The sequence below is a fragment of the Gymnodraco acuticeps genome, unplaced genomic scaffold (assembly GCF_902827175.1).
Source record: "Gymnodraco acuticeps unplaced genomic scaffold, fGymAcu1.1, whole genome shotgun sequence".
Lineage (NCBI taxonomy): Eukaryota > Metazoa > Chordata > Actinopteri > Perciformes > Bathydraconidae > Gymnodraco > Gymnodraco acuticeps.
The window spans coordinates 1,687,848-1,700,363 of NW_022990501.1; positions in this window are offsets into that span (position 1 = coordinate 1,687,848).

Here is a 12,516-nt window from a genome sequence, read left to right on the forward strand (position 1 = left end):
ATCCCAGGACAGGATAGTTCTGATAAGTTAATCCTCCTTATTTGTCACAGAGAAAAAACACATGTGCAGCTGTTTTCGTTTTAGGAAAGCTGCAGTTTATTTTGTTGGAGGGCACAGTTGGTAGAAAACATAGGCTTTTCCATGAAGATAATGAGGGGTATACAGGTCAGGTGTTTCTCCTTCAGCAGGACACAATGATCATCATCAGTGTTGCTGATGCTGCTTGTTAGGGGGATGAATCTTTCCATATCTCATGATTATTTTTGATTGTTGGGGTCATGGTTGGATTCAAAATATTGTACCGATTGATAACATAGGGGTCCTAACTTTAGGATCTGCTCCTGTCTACCATGCTCTAAAAAAATGCAGGGTTTGGCAAATGAAGGCATGAAAGTAGAGTTTTAAGAAAGTAAGCGTGTATGAGATAATGACATTTTATATTTAAAAATATGTTTTCGACTGATTGCCATGTCACACAAAAACAAACCCAAGACAAAAGGTGACATTAATTCATCGTAGACCTTTAAAAAAAACAAAAACATTTTTGTTACTAAAACATTTTTTAGATATTATCTATAATCAATCCTCGGGACATTTAAGAAAAGCCAGGGGACCTATCATGCAAAATGCACTTTTGTATGTCTTTTATACATGAATATGTGTCCCCGGTGTGTCAGGGAACTCACCAAGTGTCAGAAAACACAACCCTCTCTCTTGTCCTCCATACCCAAATCTCTAAAAAAGGGGCTGTAACGGATCTGATACAGACTGATGCAGATTTGAAAATTCTCTGACATCAGGAACGAGGAGCTCCGCCTATGGCCAACTCTCCACCTATCAGGGGAATGGGGGTTGGGCCACGGCCGGCCGCTGGAGACGCTGTAGTACATATGCCAGGCCTGTAGGTGGCGCTGTAGTCTGCCACAAAAGCAGCGAAGAAGACTTCTCAGATTCAGCCCCTGCAAAAACAGGGCTAAAAAAGAGCAAATGAGGCATGACTAAAATCCATGATCTGTTTGGTATTTTGAAAAAAAAACTTTGCAGACATGTTTTGTATAGGTAATATGGCCCGACAATATATTATTCAAATATAGCATGATAGGTCCATTAAATAAAAATAAAAATGCTGCATGTGACATGAATACAATTGCATGGCTAAGGATAGCTGGCTTTTTATTTCTAAGAAACTTTCCTCTTTTAAGAATACATGTTTACTATGCAATAATTACAATAATTAACACTAATGCTTCACACAACTTTGACCTGCTGCGTTCTTTTCTAGAATTCAGACTTTTGGACGAAAGTTTTTTTTTTTTTTTTATATGAATATATTTCATCCCACACAACTAGGTATTAGTATTCAAATGTATTATTCAAAATTAATCTTCTCCTGCTCTTGGTGTGATCCCTTTTCAGATGGGATTTTAACTGAGGAAGTATATTAATATGTATGCATCACTAAGCCACCAGGGTTGGTGGAGGGGGTCTGGAGGACGGGCTTGGGCTGACAGCCCAGGGGCACGGCAGAGGACCAGGAAGGGGTCTCGGGCGGACGGCCCGGGGGCAAGGCAGAGGACCAGGAAGGGGTCTCGGGCGGACGGCCCGGGGGCAAGGCAGAGGACCAGGAAGGGGTCTCGGGCGGACGGCCCGGGGGCAAGGCAGAGTCCAAAATGGGGGTTATGGAGGGGCGAAGGCCACCGCGGGCGAACTCAGGGGGCCGAGCATGAGGGCGAGGACCGCGGCCGGAAGTGTCAGGGGCTCGGGCCCGAGGGCGAGGACTGTGGCAGGAAGAGTCAGGGGGCCGGGCTCGAGGGCGAAGACCGCGGCTCTCAGAGGGCCGGGCTCGAGGGCGAAGACCAGACAGCTCCGGAGGCCAGGCAGGAAGGCGCTGACGGGACAGTGCCGGAGGCTGGGCAGGACACGGTGTCGGAGCTGGTGGGACAGGCCTCGGCAGGATCCCCCACGGAAGAGGACCAGGACACGGGATTTGCAGGATCCCCGGCAGGAGAGCAGTCGGCGGGGCCTCCAACGGCACAGTACATAGGATTGGCAGGACCCCCGGCAGGAGAGTAGACGGCGGGACCTCCAACGAGACAGGACAAAGGGTTGGCAGGACCCCCGGCAGGAGAGTAGTCAGCGGGACCTCCAACAGCACAGGACAAAGGGTTGGCAGGACCCCCGGCAGGAGAGTAGTCGGTGGGACCTCCAACGAGACAGGACAAGGAGCTGGCAGGACCCCCGGCAGGAGAGTAGACGGCGGGCCCTCCAACGGGACAGGACAAAGGGTTGGCAGGACCCCCGGCAGGAGAGTAGTCGACGGGGCCTCCAACGGCACAGGACAAAGGGTTGGCAGGACCCCCGGCAGGAGAGTAGTCGGCGGGACCTCCAACGAGACAGGACAAGGAGCTGGCGTTGTCTGGGGAGCCAGCAGGAGACGAGGCGCTGGAGTCGGCCGGTACGCCGACAAGACTCGGGGAGCTGGCGTCGGCTGGGGAGCCAGCAGAAGACGAGGTGCTGGAGTCGGCCGGTACGCCGACAAGACTCGGGGAGCTGGTGTCGGCTGAGGAGCCAGCCCTGTAGCCGAAACTGGAGTCGAGCCCATGGCTTCCGGGGCCGGTACTGAAGCCGGAACCATGGCTGCTGGGGCCGGAACCATGGCTGCGGGGGTCGGAATTGAAGCCAGAATCATGGCTGTAAGGTCCGGTTCTGGAGCCGGAAACATGGCTGTAAGGTCCGGTTCTGGAGCCGGAAACATGGCTGTAAGGTCCGGTTCTGGAGCCGGAAACATGGCTGTAAGGTCCTGTTCTGGAGCCGGAAACATGGCTGTAAGGTCCAGTTCTGGAGCCGGAAACATGGCTGTATGATCCAGTTCTGAAGCAGGGACCACGGTTGTAAGATCCAGTTCTGGAGCCGGAAACATGGCTGTAAGGTCCGGAGCTGAAGCCTGGATCATTGCTGTGTGGGCCGGTCTTGGAGCCGGAAACATGGCTGCTGGGGCCGGCACTGGAGCCGGAACCATGGCTGCTGGGCAAGGAACCGGAACACGGATCCATGGCTGTGTGGGGTGGTACTGGAGCACGGTACCATGGCTATGTGGGATGGTACTGGAGCACGGAACCATGGCTGCTGGGTCCGGCATTGGAGCCGGAACCATGGCGGTTGGGGCCTGTACTGGAGCCGGAACCATGGCTGCTGGGGCTCGGGCTGCTAGCCTGGCCTTGCGACGACTCCTCTTAGCAGCCTCCTGAATACTCCGTGGACCTCCATAAGCCTGACGAGTTCCGGAATACGACTCCTGGACAGGAGCAGGAACTGGGGCAGAAGCACTGGCTGACTCCAGACGGACCACACCGAGACGTTTGTAGTCAGCAGGCTGGAAATCACACACCCAGAGGAAGTTCAAAATCTAGCCAGGCAAGAACTTCACCAAGTCTGGTTTCTCCATAGCCAACCGGTGCGCCTCTACCAGAGCGGCCTCCCTCTGCCGAACACTGGACGCTCCACTCCACCAATCACAGCAGCAAGCCAAACCAAAGGAAAAATGCTGTAGCTCCACCTCAAATGGATCATCTGCTGGGTCCATTTCTGGTCGATTCGTTCTGTCACGGTTTGTGTGGGAAACAGGACTCAAATGCAGACTTAAGTGACAAAAATAAGTCCTTTATTTCAAGGCTACAGTATCTAGACACAGAACAGAACACTCACCGCAGAATTACTCAAAACACAAGACGAACCGACAAAGACAGACGGAAAAACCAGAACTTAAATACACCCAGGACTAATCAAACAAACACGAGACAGGTGAGGAGGTAGGAGAAAACACAGTGGCACCAGGTGAACACAATCGGGTAATCAGGGAGGGAAAACAGACAGAAAGTAACAGGCAGGAAACGGGGGTGAACAATTTACAAAATAAAACAGGAAACCCAAAAATAGAAAAAGACAAGACAAAACAACAACACAGACAGATCGTGACATTATCAATAGAGTTATATGTTCAAGTACAACACTGACTGCATTAATATCCAGGTATAATATATTTTCTACTGTCTCAGTGAAATATGTTTTGTTGTGGCATGGCAGAATCGATGTTTGCAGAACTGCACCAACTATTAAATATCTGAAGTTTGCACAAAGTTGAACTTTTTCTGTCTAATGACAAAAAGTGAGCCAGTGTGATTTGACAGAAGCTCAAAAACATCCACGGCCTTCGATTTTTCATGAACTGACGTACAGAGGATTATCTACGGGCTCTTGATGAGATTATAATTCAACTTCTTCATAACTGTCCTCATTCAGAATTACTCACTCCTCTTTCCTTTCGCTTTAAGCATTTATGGACTTAATACTAAATATCGGAGACGGATGAGTGCAGTGCAACTCATAAATCTCGCACATCAAGCGCACATCTAAATGTCACACTTTGAAAGACTGAAGCTATCTGCATTTTTTTTCTCTCTCACACACACACACACACACACACACACACACACACACACACACACACACACACACACACACACACACACACACACACACACACACACACACACACACACACACACACACACACACACACACACACACACACACACACACACACACACACAACATTGGGTGTAGAGCAACCTTTATCAACAAGCAATACACAAATGCTGGTTATCAAGATGAAGCATGCTGATAATAGGTTCACCCTTTCTGTTGACCTAATGGGGGAAATCAAAAGCAGGGGCTGAACACAGACTGCTAAATCGATATAAAGCACTTACCCTGATTGGGCATCACTATAGGGACACCATGGTTAAAGCTGCTATGGTGCTAAGCTCGCCGCCTTTCTGTTGTTCAAATATCCTTGTTAAAGAAATGCATCTATGCACACTCAAACATTGACAAGCACGCTGAAGCGTCGTTATTTAAAAGGGTTGTTGAACATGCACCTTTATGTGTTTCTTGGGTCTACCAAATCGGTAACACTTTATTTTGATAGTCCATAGTTAACACTCTATAAGTCATCAGTTGACATTTAGTAGCATGTCAACAGGTTATTAACCAATATTCAACCTTACTATCTGTAGATTGTGTCAACATCTTCAAAATTGACAATCAACTACTCAAAATCAATCTGTCAGAACGTCAACAGGGTCATGTTGATAATCTGTTGAGTCAAGATGTCAACTAAAGATTACATTAAGCATTAGTTGATGATCAACAGAAAAGCAACTTTAGAGTTTAGTTGACTATCTGTTGATCGTCAACTAATCGAGAGTTGACTATCAGTATACTTTTAGTAGGCATTCTCCACTAAGCGTTTGTAGGCATGTGTTAGGACTATCCAATTAAAGTGAAAAACAGTTGAGAACAGTAGAAAGTCTATAACCTATCAACAGAACACATACATTCATCCACTAATTATATGCAACAGACATGGGAATAAAGCGAAATGATTTCCACAACTGATCACGAACACTGGATAACTGAAGTCAATACCAGGCTATAAAGCACAGTAAAACAAACACTATAGGCATCATATCAGAGAAATAAAGCTTTTTATTTTAAGAATATACTACAAATATAGTAAAAACACTGAACAGTTGTGAAATGGTCAAAAATAAAGTTTGAAACACATTATCTACCAGCTGGTAGTCAATACCAGGCAAACGGAAATAAATCACTGCACTGCAGATTTGAACAGTTTAATAACTATAAATAAAATAAACAACGAAACTTGACCAACAGAAGAACATTAAATTATTGATCTACCCTGAGGCCAAGGTCAACCGTTAAAGGTCTAATATGTAGGAATTTCCTAAAAAACAATGTGTATATATATATATATACAGTATATACATTGTTTTTTAGGAAAATGTTGTGTATATATATATATATATATATATGTATGTATGTATGTATGTATGTATGTATGTATGTATGTATGTATGTATATATATATATATATATATATATGTATATAAAACATTATCGACTCAGTCATGGAACCTTTGGACAGAAACGTGCCTTGCCCTGCATTCATGTAGACTGGCCTGCGCTCTCACTTATCAAGATAAAAGTTAAAATAATCATCTGTTCTTATTTATTCTAGGACCCATGTGCCACTTTATTTAAATCTCTGAGCATGAGGTGGGGTTAAAAATAAGTAGTTGGACATTTTATGAACTATATCAATACCATGACCATGTGGTTCAATTTCTTGCAAACCAGCCTTTTTTTGATGGCTTAAACCCCTTGTAATGCATGTGAAGAGCACCTCTGTTACCGTCTGTTAACAGCTAATGTAAACTGTCTCGTTATGATTTCAAGACGGATGTGATTTTTGCTGTTGAGGAAAACACATGGTGTGTCCTGATTTGTACTCAATTTAGTGTTTCATTTGTATATACAGGGAACAGCAGAGGTCTAAGTGCAACAGGCTCGTAATGCACGGCATGAAGTTATACGTTGCCCACGAGCCAGATGCAGTTGCAATAACCCTCAAGTAATAACCATGTGTCTCCATTTATGTTAATGTCTGTGCTTTTAAACAAACTTGAAATAATAACATTTTAATTAAATGTATTAACATATTCTTGAAATAAAAAAGCTTTCTTTCTCTGATATGATGCCTATAGTGTTTGTTTTACTGTGCTTTATAGCCTGGTATTGACTTCAGTTATCCAGTGTTCGTGATCAGTTGTGGAAATCATTTCGCTTCATTTCCATGTCTGTTGCATATAATTAGTGGATGAATGTGTTCTGTTGATAGGTTATAGACTTTCTACTGTTCTCAACTGTTTTTCACTTTAATTGGATAGTCCTAACACATGCCTACAAACGCTTAGTGGAGAATGCCTACTAAAAGTATACTGATAGTCAACTCTAGATTAGTTGATGATCAACAGATAGTCAACTAAACTCTAAAGTTGCTTATCTGTTGATCATCAACTAATGCTTAATGTAATCTTTAGTTGACATCTTGACTCAACAGATTATCAACAGATAGTCGACATGACCCTGTTGACTTTCAACTGACAGATTGATTTTGAGTAGTTGATTGTCAATTTTGAAGATGTTGACACAATCTACAGATAGTAAGGTTGAATATCGGTTAATAACCTGTTGCAAAAAACATGTTAACAGTCAACAGCCACTTTTTGTAAAATCTATAGATCAACACTTGAGATGTACCTTATATTCTACTGGCAGTTAGTGAAATGCATGTTAATTGTCTGTTGAAACAGTGTTGTTGAATGTCAACTGATGACTTATAGAGTGTTAACTATGGACTATCAAAATAAAGTGTTACCAATAAATCACATCATACAGAGTTGAATATCATCTGCTGGCTCTAAATTAGCCCGATGCTGATACAGTACACACACTGCGATCCCTCAGCTCTGTAAATGGAACATGGCCCCTAGCCTCGAACATGTTATCAAGTACAAGTGTCCATCTGCCGACTGCTGAGCATTTGACAGTTCATCAATAGCGATGCTATTAATAACTTGGTTCTAACACAACAGCCCAGGGGCGAGGTAAGATAAGAAAACATCCCTCTCCTCAACAAGTCAATTTATTGTACACAATTGCAATTAACAGACAAGGTGCTCGACGAACTGCCATCAGCAGTCATTCCACAGCTTCTACAAGAAACGATGTGCACTTAATGAAGTAATGCCCAAGTATAGACTGTCATTAGATGTAATTATGTGATACTTGTAAGATGCATTATAAAGTGATACTGAAGAAGTGATTAGTCACTTGAGCTATAAGTCCTTGTTAATGCTGCAGGCAAAAGTGACTCAAATCTGATTTTTATGCAAGACTCAGCCCAGTTTTTCCTTTTTATAACAATGTGAACTGAAAAAGATCACATCAGTGAATCACATATTTTCAATATTTATTTAGGCAAATGTTTTAGTGTTCTTCAATCAGATACTGTATAACTATGTCGGAACAGTGAAATCTGAAATGTGTACATCTCTTAATAAGATAATGTGTTACAATTCGTCCAAAAACAACACGACTATGTAGCTCCTGACTCCAACTCTGCATCCAAACACATCCCCACTACAGAGATATGCTCCACAAAAAAGCATAATTACATTTTCTTCTTCCTTGTTGTTGCTTTTTTCTGCTTATGCATTTGCTGGCATCCACTGCACATTAAATTAAATGATAAACACCAAGTAGCCTCCACATTTACTCTGTCACTGATATTTTGCAGGTCATTTCAGAAATGTGACCTGTTCACACTGGAATCTGGTGTTAGCCCCATTAAAGTTTAATCATGTGACATATTTACATGTTTTAATGTTCAAAAAGCTTTTTATTTTTCTCTGCAGCACTTCTTTTCACCCTCTGTCTGAAACCAGAGCCCAGTCTGCTCTGATTGAGAAACTCCATTCTGAAGGAGATTTTAGCCTTTGCAGACCATTATGCACAGGGACCTACACACTACAGGAAAGAGAGAACCCCAACAAGCTTAACCCTCCTATTGTCTTCGTCCCCCCCCTTACTTTGGTGTTCGCGGTCAAATTTGACCGGTCCTGTTTTAATTGCTATGACATTAACACAAAAACCATTAATCATCACCAAATTTCATTTAACACCCTTTCAAACTGTATATATTGTGTCAGACTACTGGTATACATGAACAACTGCAGTAAATATACAAAGAATAGACACTGAACATGTATTGCCAGTGATGCAAACACAGGTATGGTGAAAAAAGAGAGAACTATTCGAAGCAGGAAAAAAACAGCGCAATATACCATCTGACAAAGGCCTGTGCTATAATGCTTCAATTAACTGCTATTATTTATAATATACTCAGATCAATAGGAGACAGAGATGTTAAGTTATAAATCAAGGGTTTTTATTATTATTTACAGCAGGGGTGGGGAACCTTTTTCCTTTCAATTTTTACAACATCCTCCGAGGGCCGTACAAATGATTGAACTCAACCTCTGCTTAAAAAAACTAAAACCACAGCCCATTCATTTCGCCTTTCTTTCATGCTGTGCAAAGAAAAAGCAACCTCTTAATCCAGATATCTCACCATGACTCACGTATGCATGCATGTGCACGGTGTGGCATGACCACCAAAACAGAAAGATATGGACACAAGATGTGTGCAAATGTATTTAGTATCCTATCCATGTGAACATGATTTAATTGAGGGGGGGCCTAACGCCCTCTAGGGTCCATGCTCACCCGGGAAGATTTTTAAATATTTAAGTTAAAAGCATCAATCTGGTGCACTTTGAGAGCAACATTGGGAGATCTATGGATACATCTTTCAACACCCATTTGAAACAGAACTGTAAGTAGATTTTTCTTTTTGGATATTTTACAAATCACTCCCTTTTTAAACTCTATTCTTGTTATTTTTAACAACTTTTTTGTTTCTGTCATATAGTATTTTATACCTGTTTTTCATTTAGTCTCTAATGTCTCATTAATAACTATAATGATCATATCAAGGTGTGCCTTTCATGCATGAATTATGTATTTTTTTACCAAGTGTTATTATTGCTCTTGGGGCATGAAAAACAAGATTTTAACTTTGATTTTTATATGTCCACCCAGGTGGACAGTATGCATTCAGGGTTTGAACTGAAGATGTACATTTTGAAAAAATTATAAATAAAGATGTGCAAACTTAAAATGACATTATAATAACATGAGTATATTGATTTACGGCCCAAAAAGATATTGCAGATGAAGTATTTTCAAGAATAACCAGGGCCAGGGGCCAATTTGAGGCCCCACGCACAGTTATTTGATGAGTGCTAGTGGAGCCTCGCAGCGGCGAAACCGTTCCGCGCCACCCTAATTGCACCACATAAGCGCATAGGTGCGCCTCAGGTGAGGCCCCCCTCCGCAAGGTGTGGCCCCCTCCACAAGGTGAGGCCCCACACAGTCTGCATGATCTGCCTGTAGGGAGGGACGGCCCTGGGATAAACAACAGCAGTACTAGTACGAATTGTAGTTGAAATATAGCCAGTATGACGTCCCACTGTAGTGGACAGGTGGTTAATCATGATTTCCTGCAAACATAAAATCAATACTTTGATCATTTATGAATTTATGATTCCTTAGTTGTTACTTGATGTCATCACCTTTTTTTATACCTGCAGGGGACGCTTTCCATAAAAGGATTGGCAAGATATAGATGGGTGACTTGGTCCATGTGGCTTTCTGTCGGCCATCTTGGTTTAGAGACATGTATCATTACACTGACTTGGCACTGAGTGGCAGTGTATGGGATGATGCAATAGGGTCCTATGTAGTGGCTGATGGTGCAACTATGCAAAAAAAACAATGCATATAGGCCTACAAGAAAACACCTTTTTAATAGCTGTCCACTGTAGTGACCTCTATGCATGAAAGGGTTAACCTCACTGAGCTGAGGTTATTTGAGCCTCTCAGGAGAGAGCTCTCTTCCACCTGGTTGAAGAAAAGCTCTTTAAATTCGTTAGCATAGCTAGCTAACCAGATGCTAATAACAACAGATCACCACTGTGCTTACAACTAAAGACACAGCCACGCAAACACTGCGGCATGTGTACGGCTCCTTATGCAATATTTGAAGAGCTGGAGCGGCGTTCCGGTGCTCTCTGTCAGCACTCCTTTCAGACGAGACATAGAGGGTGTTTCTCAATCGCGAGGATGCTGGCTTGGTAGTCGCGTACTTCCAAGTCACTTCCTTCAGAAACTAAGCAAGTATGCTTCCAAGTTACGGCTTGGCAAATCCCAGAGTCGCGTACATTAACGTTACACATTACACTCGTGTTACTCACCAAAACCTTGTAAAGCCGGTCCCGCATGCTGGCTCTTACGGAACCGACTAACTCCCCTTTTGTGTATGTTCTCAACATGCCCAGACTTGTAGTGATTTTCACCTATTTTAATACTTTTCACTTCATTCTGAAAGAAAGAGGTGAAATGTGCTAACGTGACGGCCATCTTGGTGTTGGTGACGTATGCAAGACCAGAGTTGTAGTTCATTGAGCGCTTCACACAAACAAATGTGTTACTTCACAGTTTTACGACATTTTTTTTTTTTTTACTTGCACAATTATCTTTTAAATTGACTATCATATGTGTAATTCGTTGCACAATTCAAACGGGATCAACAGATAATCTTTCTCTCTCCATTGACTTCAATACATGATTTTTCCAAAATAAGGTCCCATGGAGGTCCCCCGGAAAGGGAGGGACTTCGCCACTCTATAAGAGCGCTGTTGAGAGAGATGACGAGTGGCATTTACAGTGGCCAATCAGAGGGGTCTCAAACCGGATACATCACACAGGATGAGGGTTCCCAACCAACCAGAATGGTTTAAAGTTAAATTAAGGAAGTAGACGTAACACATATACCGATAGCAGCACCGTTTGTCCAGCGGCTTAACGGTATACCGATACCGTCCAATCAGGTACCGGTATTGACTTAGTACCGGTTCTCGATACCCATCCCTAACCATGGGTGTTACAAAGTTGACTAAATCATCCAAAATTCAATGAAAGTGGTGATCAGCAATTTCATATGTTGTTAATAATATAATAATAATTATAATAATTATAATAATAATGTCTACTGTGAAGGATATCATAAAGCCTTAATGCAATCGAATGTAAAACAAAAAGGTTATGATTGATGAAAGTAGTAAATCGGTCAGATTTGACCCGAAGACAACAGGAGAGTTAATAGGGCCCCTTTAAATGTAGCCCAAGTTTCAGTCTGGGCAACTCTGAACCTGCACTCTGACAACCATTGTAGTGGATTGGATTGATTAATGCAGCTACAATGACATTGTGTAGCTGAAATCTAGGCCACGTGTCAATGTCAGGTCCAGGGTTTGCATCTTTGCCTCGCCAGAGACCAGAGCTTTCTTTTACTTGATGTCCTCAAACAACAAGCCACACTCAATTTCTGGCAAGTGGAAGCTGCCCTTTTAACAGCTAATGTATGCAATATGTGACACAAGGTGCTGTCCAATAAAATCAACGAGCAGGGGCATTTGTAATGGATGCAGGCCAGTTTGTCCAATAATGTTTTTTAAGTCTCTTACAGTAATTCAAGGCTAATTAAGCTAGGCAATTTAACTCACTCTTGTACTCCAGACTCATTGAGGCAGATATAAAACGCACACTGTACTCAGCTAAGCATCACTAATGAATTAAATATACTAAACAAAAAAAAGGCTGTAAAGATTTGCTGAAATACCAACAAATCAACTGAATGTTTTCACCGGCCATAACAACTATGATTGCTTCAATTATTTTTTTAATGAAACAAAAGAAGAGTTGGTATTGCAGCTGGGAACTTATTGGAATAGTCTTTTTACAGAAAAAATAACTACCAAATACTTTGACCAGCATAAACAAATAAAATGCTGTTTACAGGCTTTTCAATAAAGACATTTCTTCCTGTTTTTTGTTTAACATCATATTAAAGTGATTATATTTAGGTTTTACACTGACAACACTTTCCCATCATCTTAGACGTTCGGGGAC